The following is an 8,909-nucleotide window of genomic DNA, read 5'->3' as shown; positions in this document are numbered from 1 at the left end:
CGTTTCTTTTCTTTCTTTTTCTTTTTTTGTTAACTATCAGCTTTATTTAAAAATGTACAAAATACTCTTGACATGTAGAATGTAAGCTTTTTGGATTTTTGAAACTCCACACAAAACTGACACTCCCAAGAAATCCATACCAAATTAATCACTCACAGACTGCCAATTTCATCCACTGATTTAACACTACAATACTCAGGATAAATTAAAGGATTTAATATTATCAACACTTGAAAAAACAGTCATTTGTAACATGCTGTTATAATTAGAACAACCAGTTTTGGGGTTACTGATACAAGGAATTTCAACACCAAGCTTAAAGCTTCCTTAAAACATGAAAATTGAGACAGTGAATTAATGCAAACATAACTACATCTGAGAAAAAATACTCTTCTTGTGAATGTTAATACTCAGCTAAATATAATCACTGGCACTGTGACTTGAGCCAGACTGTTAAATCTGGATTAAGCCAACCAGAAGGAAGGCTTCCAATGGAGGAAGAAATGGGACTCAAAATTGGGATAACTTGAAATTCCAGGGACAATGAAGAGACCTGTTTGGGGGAGCAGAGTTACATATTAGAACAACAGAAAAATATTTTAAAAATTAAAAAAATATGTTTCAAAGCATATGCATCAGCACCTCATGGTGAGTTGAAACTTCTTTAACAAGGCCCAGTCTGAAAAAATGCATATAAATAAGAATTGAGAGCCAAGACACGCCTTAGTCTTGCTGGAGTGCAAGGGTATGGCTTTGCATATTGTTCAGGGTCTCTACTAAATTGTAGGGACTTCGGAAATAATAGTCTCTTTTTAAAAAGATATTGCTTATTTCTATTAATGATTTTAGTTAAAAGATTTGACCAGGTAAAAGCTCATGAGCAGTACACTGGCTTTTAGGTATCACCTCTCAAATATTCCTGAGAAAACGGTAAGAAAAAAGCGGCTTTCCTCACTTTCTAAAAACTCTTTTTCAGAAGTTTTTCAGACTTTTCTCGATGAAATACATAGGCAATATTGTAGCTAACGGACAAACTGAGGGACTGCTTCCCACTTAAACCAAACGGGGAGAAAACTTAGAACTATTGGCTATAAACCGCAAGGCAAAATGCAGCTCAAAACTGAATGGAGCAGGGGCCCTTTGCTAAGTGGAGGGTGAAGGGTATGACCCACTTGAAGTTCCCGTTACATCACGAATGCAGTTCAGTTTGGGGAAAATAGTTTTATGTATCTCTCAGAAAAAAAAAAAAAGGTTTCTACTTTGCATCACAAACAAAACAGTGGTTATGATGTCCAGCGCCAACAAGCAACTTTCATTCTGTCCCACACTGCTGAAAGTGAATCCCAGGCAGGGCCGACATCCAGGATGGTGAACTGCTAGTCCTGGTTGACTTCGCCGCCATCGTGATGATCTGTCACATATCCAACTTCCGTGCCACAGCGACTGATGGTCCCACCGTGCCCGTCGAAAGGCAGCTCATACCCCATCCAGGAACCAATTCTTGCTCTCGGTGAATATTGTTTTGCTTTCCCTCCGAATCAGATCAAGGATGGACCACAAGGGCACTCCGCAGCATGAAGAGCTTCCCACTTCAAAATCTCCTTCCAGGCCTGTTCATTGTTCTGATTGTGAATTTTAATGATATCTTTCTGACTAATATCCTCATCCTTCCACTTCCACCCTTTCCTTAACATTGCATTCCAGAACATCTGTTCAGAAGGATAAACCCACTTTTTTCTCCTCTCTTCCGGCAGACAATGCAAAGCGCTGATCTGGAGCTGGTGTTTGATGAGGTGGTGGCATCAGATTTGGAGGATCCAGGTTCTCCTTATTCTCAGCAGCAGCGCCTGGAACAGGACACTCCACACAGTCATAGGCACCATCTTGGTGGGCAGGCACAGAGTATGTTCTGCTCTCACAGGTTGGACCAGAGGGTTCTGCATTCACTGGACAGCCTTTCATTTTCCCTTCAGGCATTGGGCATCCTGAAGGCGGTGATGCTGTCTCATCTGAAGCATTTGAGCGCTGAACTGGAACGGTAGGGGTAGAGGCTGACAAACCCATGGTTGGAATCAGTGTTGACTCCAAACAACTTTAAATTTCCAGCTGCTCCAGGGCATGGTCCCCAGGCCCCACTGGCTGTGGCCAGCATGACCTTCCGCACCTGATTTCTCCCCCAGCTGCTGGCCCTGCCTCTAACCTCCAACCCAAACCCTGAGGACCACGACCTGCCACCGTCCCCACCTTCCCCTCACTGCGCCTCTAGTGTTTCTGAACCTCAGTTTCCCCACCTAAAAAAAAGGACAATGATAATAATTCTGCTCTAAGATGGGGTGAGGACATTGACCTTTCCTTCTGGCGCACTTAGCCCTGAGGCTGCACACAGTAGATGCTCAAGAGGTGCTCACTGTGACTGGTAACAGAGTGGACAGCATGAGCTTTTGGAACCCCTGCTTCTGAGCAGGGCTGAACTGAGGACGAGGGATTGAGTGTGTGTGGGGGGGACACTTGGCATGTCCCTTGGACAAGGTTGTGCCCAGCGGGTCTCTCGCTGAACAGAGGCAGGCTGCTCCCTAGCGGGCTCTGTGCTGCTTCCAGCCTTGGGGGGGTCCAGAAATATGGAAGTTCCTTTTGCACATTCAGGGTGCTTTCAAGTTGGGGTGTGTGTGGCTCAGGGCAGAGGGTCCGCCTGGCCGGCAGAGGCCCAGGTGGAACCCCAGCACTGGGAAGAAACAAACAGGGACGCCTGTCCAGGAGGGGAGGAGGGAGCAAAAGCGGCCGTTGGTGGTCAGGGAAGGCCTCCCTGAGGAGCAGGTGCGTCAGGTCCCCTCTGTGGCCTCGAAGTCCATCCCCCTTCCCGTCCCCAGCACCCAGGGACTTGGCCTCTCCCAGTCTCCAGGGCCCTGCAGGTGGGAGGAGCTAAGCAGAGGGAGGGCAGGACTTCCTGTCTATACTGCCAGGGAGGGGCCAGAGGGAGGAAGTCCCGCCTTAGAGGGAAGTGCCTGGGGTGGGGACCCTCAGGTCCCTCTGGTGACCTACCCCTTTCGTCATCCACTGTGTCAGAACCACCTCCTGTGACCTCACCAGTTCCTGCTCTGCTCTACCCTGGCCCCGCCCATCACCTCTCCTGAGGCCACCCCTCAGCCTCTCTGTGGTCCCCCCTTACTCTTGCTAGTCACTCTCCACCACCCACTGCAAATCCTGTCACCTATCCCCGCTGCTTGGAGCCCCACCAGGGACTTCTCATGGTGCCCAGAGCTGTCCGGACCCCTCTCCACTTCCCACAGCCCTGGCAGGGTCTGGCGGGGCCTCCTTCCCCACTCCCCTCTCGCCCTGGATCCTTGACCTGCAGAAGGGGCAGCAGAGTCCTCCACCAGGCCCTCCCACCCAAAGCCCTGCACCCAGTTATGTCGGCCGTATCGAAGGGCTCGTGTGTCCTTCAATGAGTTTGATTTATTCTGTTACTAAATATTTGAGAGAAGTTCTGAAGATTTTTAATAACCGTTTTGAGTTATAAGTAAGTCATCTACTTTCCCATTGTCACAAAGAGACATTGAAGGGTTTGAGATCGTGGGCCAGGAGGAAGAGACTGGGTCTGGTCAGTTTAGAGTTTGAGCAGGGAGCACAGGGTTGAGGCCCTGATGATGAGGACGGTCTCAGAGGCCTGGAAGAAGAGTGGGGGTGATTGGATTGCTGCTGGCCTGAGAGAGGGCCTCCGACCACACCTGATGGTCCAGGGCCCAGACCACGCAGCTCCCCGCACTGCGGCTTCCTGGCCTGGCAACGATAAAGCCACATGAACTTATGTTGGTGTTCTGATTTTTAAAATTGGAAATGTGCCAGGAGCGGTGATTTGAATCCCGGACTCTGACTGTCCTATAGCAGGAGCTGCACCTGCGCTGGGAACTTCCTGTGCAAAGGTGCAGGTCAAGACTGCCCAGTTGCTATGGTGACCCTCTGCTTAAAGGAGGTTCTGTGCAGGGCACAGGACTATCAGTCTTGACCCTGAGTTCAGACACCAGCTCAGGGCTAGAGAACTGGGAATGCAGGTTGATCATTATAACTGGCTGCTAGACTCCGTCCCTATTCCAGCTTGCTTTGAAGAAACTTGCTCACAGAAAACCCTTTGATGATAAAACACATATGATAAACATGCTGAGCTCTGGGTCATTATCCTCTACAGGGAATGATGTCCCACCTGGTCTCAGCTTTCTCTGTGTGTGTGTGTCTTTTCTAACCCCCATCACCCCTCGCTGGTTTCTGAATCAATGGCCGAGCAGGTTGTGGCAGAAATGCAAAAGCTGCTAATCACCTCCACTGGCTTGGGATGGTGCTGAGGTCGCATCGATGACCAGAACTGCTCCTCAGAGTCATCGCGATCCCGCCATCTGCACAGCAGTGTCTGGGCTCCTTGGGGCGCTGAGTGGCAGAATGTGCATCGAGACGTCTCCTGCACCTCTGCTTTGTCCTGATTCTGGTGTCGCTGACAGCAACCTCAGCAGCCTGCGGTCTCTTGATGCCGATCCTGATGACAAACCACTCAAAACCTAGTGGTGTCAACATGGCTGAGGCTGCCCTGCAGATGCCGTGGGTCAGGACAGCTTTTCTCTGCCCCCAAGATGTCTGGGGCCTTAGCTGGGAAGACTGACAGCTGGGCCAGATCACGTGGAGCCTCCTCCCTCACCTCCCTGGCTGTTGTCATTGGCTGTCACCTGGACACCTGCCTTGGCTTCTGCTTCAAAAGCAAATGTCTCCTGGGAGCCTGTGACGCCTTCACGATCCAGTTCTGGAAGTCCCCTGGCATCATTTCTGTATACTGAGCAGTCACTGAGGCCCTCCCGGGTCTGGCAACGTGACTGTTAGTCTTGTCACACTGTCACGGAGCCCTGAGAACGACCCCACCACTTCTGAAGTTGTTCACTTCGCTCCTTCTTACCTTGCTGCCCTGATCTTTGGGCCACACCTTCGATCTCAGTTGTAGGTTGAATACTAGAAAAAGCACTGCTGTCGCCTGACCTCCCCGTGTTTCAGGGGGGACAAGGGATGTTCAGAAAGGGGAAGGCACCCCAGCTTGAAGGAGCCTTTGACAGTGGGCGTGGCTTTGGCACCTCTGGTTCTCAGTGGTTGATTGAGCTCTTTCCTTCTTTCCCTCGTTTTCTTTTTCATCCATTCATTCCGCTGCAGTGACCTGAACATCTGCTCTAAGGCACTCAGTGCTGGGGACACAGTTCAGCCCAACGACTGGGTTCCTTGCCTGTCGCAGCAGCAGGCGGGGAAAAACTGCAGGTGCAGTGGTGCACTCCTGTAATCCCAGCAGCTCAGGAGGCTGAGGCAGGAGGATTGCAAGTTCAAAGCCAGCCTCAGCAAGTTAGCAAGGCCCTAAGCCACTGGGCTGCCCTCCCCTGCTCTGGGCAATGGGGAGAGCCCCCCGCGGCTTAGAGAATGGAACGGGTGCAGTTACGAGCCTGAACATCAGGTGGCGCTATGGCATTGCCAATCATGCTTCTCCCGCGTAGGTTATGAGGCTATTTGCATAAAGCAGTAGTTTTCAGGGTTTTTTTGTTTTATTTTTGGTTTTTGGCACTGGGCACTGCCCTCAGGGGCACTTAACCACTGAGTCACATCCTCAGCCCTTTTTTGTAGTAGCAGATTTTATGCCAAGCACTAAACTGGGCACTTGCTCATTTAATTCTCAGTTGTTCCCCATCAGCTGTGGGGTCCTCTCTCCTCTGAAGATGAGGAGACTGGGGCTCAGAGTGGACGGCACGATTAACCTTGGGCTGGGGAAGCAGAATTCTTGGGTTTGAATCCTGTTCTTTGGTGGCCACGACACTTAACCCCACTGTGCCTCAGTCCCACTGTTGAAACACAGGCTGAGAATAGCAACCACTTGTGTATTTTCACCCCGCGCCCAGCCCGGGTCATTTCCTGGGACCTCACGACTGCCCCAGGTGAGGCGGGCTGTTAGTGCCCCTGCCTGGCAGATGAGGAAACCGAGGCTCAGCGGGGTGAATGGCCCCGCCCACTTCCACGCAGCTGGAGGAATCAGGGTTGAGCCTGAGACCCCATTCTCTCTGCAGAAAGCAGGAGTTAGAGGGGTGGGGGGCTCGGGGACACCCTGCTGTGTCCTTGCTGAGCCCCATGTTCTCACCTGGACTTTCCCCCTGGTGCCTCAAGGGATGGAGATGGACCGTGGGGCTCCTTCAGCTCCCCGCGGTTCTCCTCCGGCAGACCTGGGGGAAATGGAGTGTCCCCAGAAGGCCACCTTCTGGAGGTGACGAGGGCGGGGTCTCAGATTCTACAAGGAGAGGATGTCCTCCGTCCCCTCTGGCACTGAGCCTGACACCCCGGGCCGGTGGCCAGGGACACACAGGACAACATTTGCTTTCTCAGCCTCCTGTGCGGGGGACATCTTGGAGTCTGGCAGGGACGAGGGGGAGGAAGGGAGGAGGCAGGAGAGCTGGCCGAGTCTCCGAGGCCCAGCAATAAAGGCAGGAAGGAGGCTGAGGCCCGTGAGGGAGGTCCGGGAGCAATGTCACCATGACCGGCCTTCTTTCCCAAAGTGAGAACAGCCAGGTCACGTCGGATGGGAATCGGGCTTATGCAACCCAACACAGTGTCCTGCGCATGTCACCCCCTGAACAGAAGGTCAAAGCAACCAACCGCCCCACATGCTTCCATTGTAAAGAACAAAGACCGCCCAGCCGCTGGGACTGCTCCGGCCTCCGCTCAGGAGGGGAGAGGTCCCTGCCACCGGCTCCCTCTTGCCGTCTCCCCCCTTCTCGGCCAGCGTCCCTGGAATGGGCTTCTCAACTTTGAACACGCCCAGAAACCTTCTGGCCTCTTATTAAAATGCAGGGTCAAGGGCAGAGGGCCGGGCTGGGCGGGAGAGGCCAGGACAACTGGTCAGGGGCCAGCCTTCCAGCTGGGACATGTTGGGACATGCCCCTGCCACTCGACCCCGTTCCTCTGTTCACCCCACCAAACCCACCTGGGCAGGTCCTCAGAGGCCAACACCCGCGAAACCGCGGGCCCCGGTGAGCCTCACCTTTTTCTGGTACCAGGGATTGAACCCAGGGACACTTGACCACTGAGCCACACCCCCAGCCTGTTTTTATACTCTATACAGTCAGGGTCTCAGTAAGTCACTTAGGGCCTCACTAAGTTGCTGAGGCTGCCTTTCAATGTGATCCTCCAGCCTCAGCCTCCCTAGCTGCTGGGGTTACAGGTGTGCGCCACTGCACCAGGCAGCCTGGTCTTTTCTGACCAAAGCACAGACCTTACCCCTCCCCTCTGAAAGCAGCCTGTCCCCTGGCCTTGCTCCCTGGCCCCTCCTGCCCTCTGACCATCCCAGCTCCGCTTCCTCTGCAGAGCTCTTTTGAGATCGGACACGTGTCTTCCTTCGCCCTGGCCACTGCGATCAATTTCAAGCTGAGTGTGTGACCTCAGCAGGACAATGGGAATCGGTTCAAGGACTTTTAAAGAGATGTCAGGAAACAGGTGTGGGCTGGGCTGGCCATCCCGGCCATCTCTTGAGGCTAAGTCAGTTTGAGAATGAAGCCAGTGCAGAAGAAAGCAGAGCCAAGTCATGGAGAGAGACATGGTCGCGAAGGTTCCTTCAGGCTCCTGGATGCAGCCATGCCTGAAATCCGCAGACCTTCAGGTTACTTGAACCAGTGACTCCCTTTCACACTTAAGTCGGTTTGGGTTGTATTTTCTACTACAATTAACCCAAAGGATCTTGACAGGTGCAACTGACAAACACATTTCTGTTCCTTTTCTGTAAGCCATGATGGGAAATAAGGGATGAATCCCAGACAGAGCTTGGCCCCCCAGAGTTGGCAATGATGTGGTGGGGGGGGCAGGGGAGAGAGAGGGAGAGGGAGGGAGAGACAGTGGGAAGGGCAGGGTGGGTGAGTCAAGGAGGGCGTCCTGAGAGGCCGTCTGAAGGACAGGGAGATTTTGCAGGAATGGGACGTCTCCAATCCTGGCTGTTGGTGTCAGGAAGATCTGATGCAAAGAAAGTTGGAGACAGACAGAAGGCCACAGCGATGTTCAGAAGAGACAGAGGAGTCTAAGCACTGAGATGCCACAGGCAGGAGTCCTGTGAGGAGTCCCCTGGGGAGGGACAGGGGCTTTGATATTCTCCTGTGGCTTCTCTGCCCCCTTTCAATTGTGTGGCCACCACAGTATGCTCCAGAACTCTTCTGGGTGCTCCTCTTATTAATGCATCCCCACTCCCTCCTGGCCAGGATGAGCACTGATTTTAGACAGGAGGAGATAGCAGATCAGAGAGGTGATTTGCCTTGCCTAAGGTCACTCAGCTGGTAAGCGGCAGAGTCCAGATGGAGACCCTGCCCTGTTGCCCACCCTGGATCCTGCCCCTAGCCATGGGCTGCTGAGTTCTCACCTGAGCATTTCCTGTGTGCCAGGCACTGGACTCTAATCTCAAACCAGCTTCAGCAGGTGGGCTGTCCTGGGCTCTGTTTTGCAAATAAGGAAAAGGAGTATCAGAGAGGTGATGTGACTTGTCCAAAGCCACACAGCTAGAAAGTTCTTAAACCCTGATTACAACCCCCCACTTCTCCACCCTGCAAGACAAATACACTCAGAGTTACTCCGAGGTTTAAGATTCATTTCTCTTCAGTGTGATCTGCCTCCACCTCCCCATAATGTCATATCTTTTACTTTTCAAGAACCCAGGTTCTCAGTTCAGCCCAGTTCAGTGCTTACCAAGGGCCTTCCTCAAGGCTGGGCTCCGTGATAGTCAGAGCAGCAGGAGGGGAAATTCTGTCGCCCACGCCCGTGATCCCAGCCTCAGAGGCTGAGGCAGGAGGATCACACGTCCAAGGCCGGCCTCAGCAACTTAGCAAGGCCCTAAGCACTCAGCGAGACTCTGGCTCTAAATG

General features: G+C 52.6%; 1 pseudogene; it reads right to left on the bottom strand.

Annotated features, from left to right (window-relative positions):
- Positions 1-1,283: 1,283 nt before the first annotated feature.
- On the bottom strand, positions 1,284-2,064 carry LOC107158624 (annotated as a pseudogene).
- Between the last annotated feature and the right edge of the window lie 6,845 nt (positions 2,065-8,909).

Source organism: Marmota marmota, unplaced genomic scaffold (genome assembly GCF_001458135.2).
Source record: "Marmota marmota marmota unplaced genomic scaffold, marMar, whole genome shotgun sequence".
NCBI classification, from domain to species: domain Eukaryota; kingdom Metazoa; phylum Chordata; class Mammalia; order Rodentia; family Sciuridae; genus Marmota; species Marmota marmota.
Note: the sequence above shows the minus strand (reverse complement) of the source record. Positions and strands in the feature narration are given on the sequence as shown.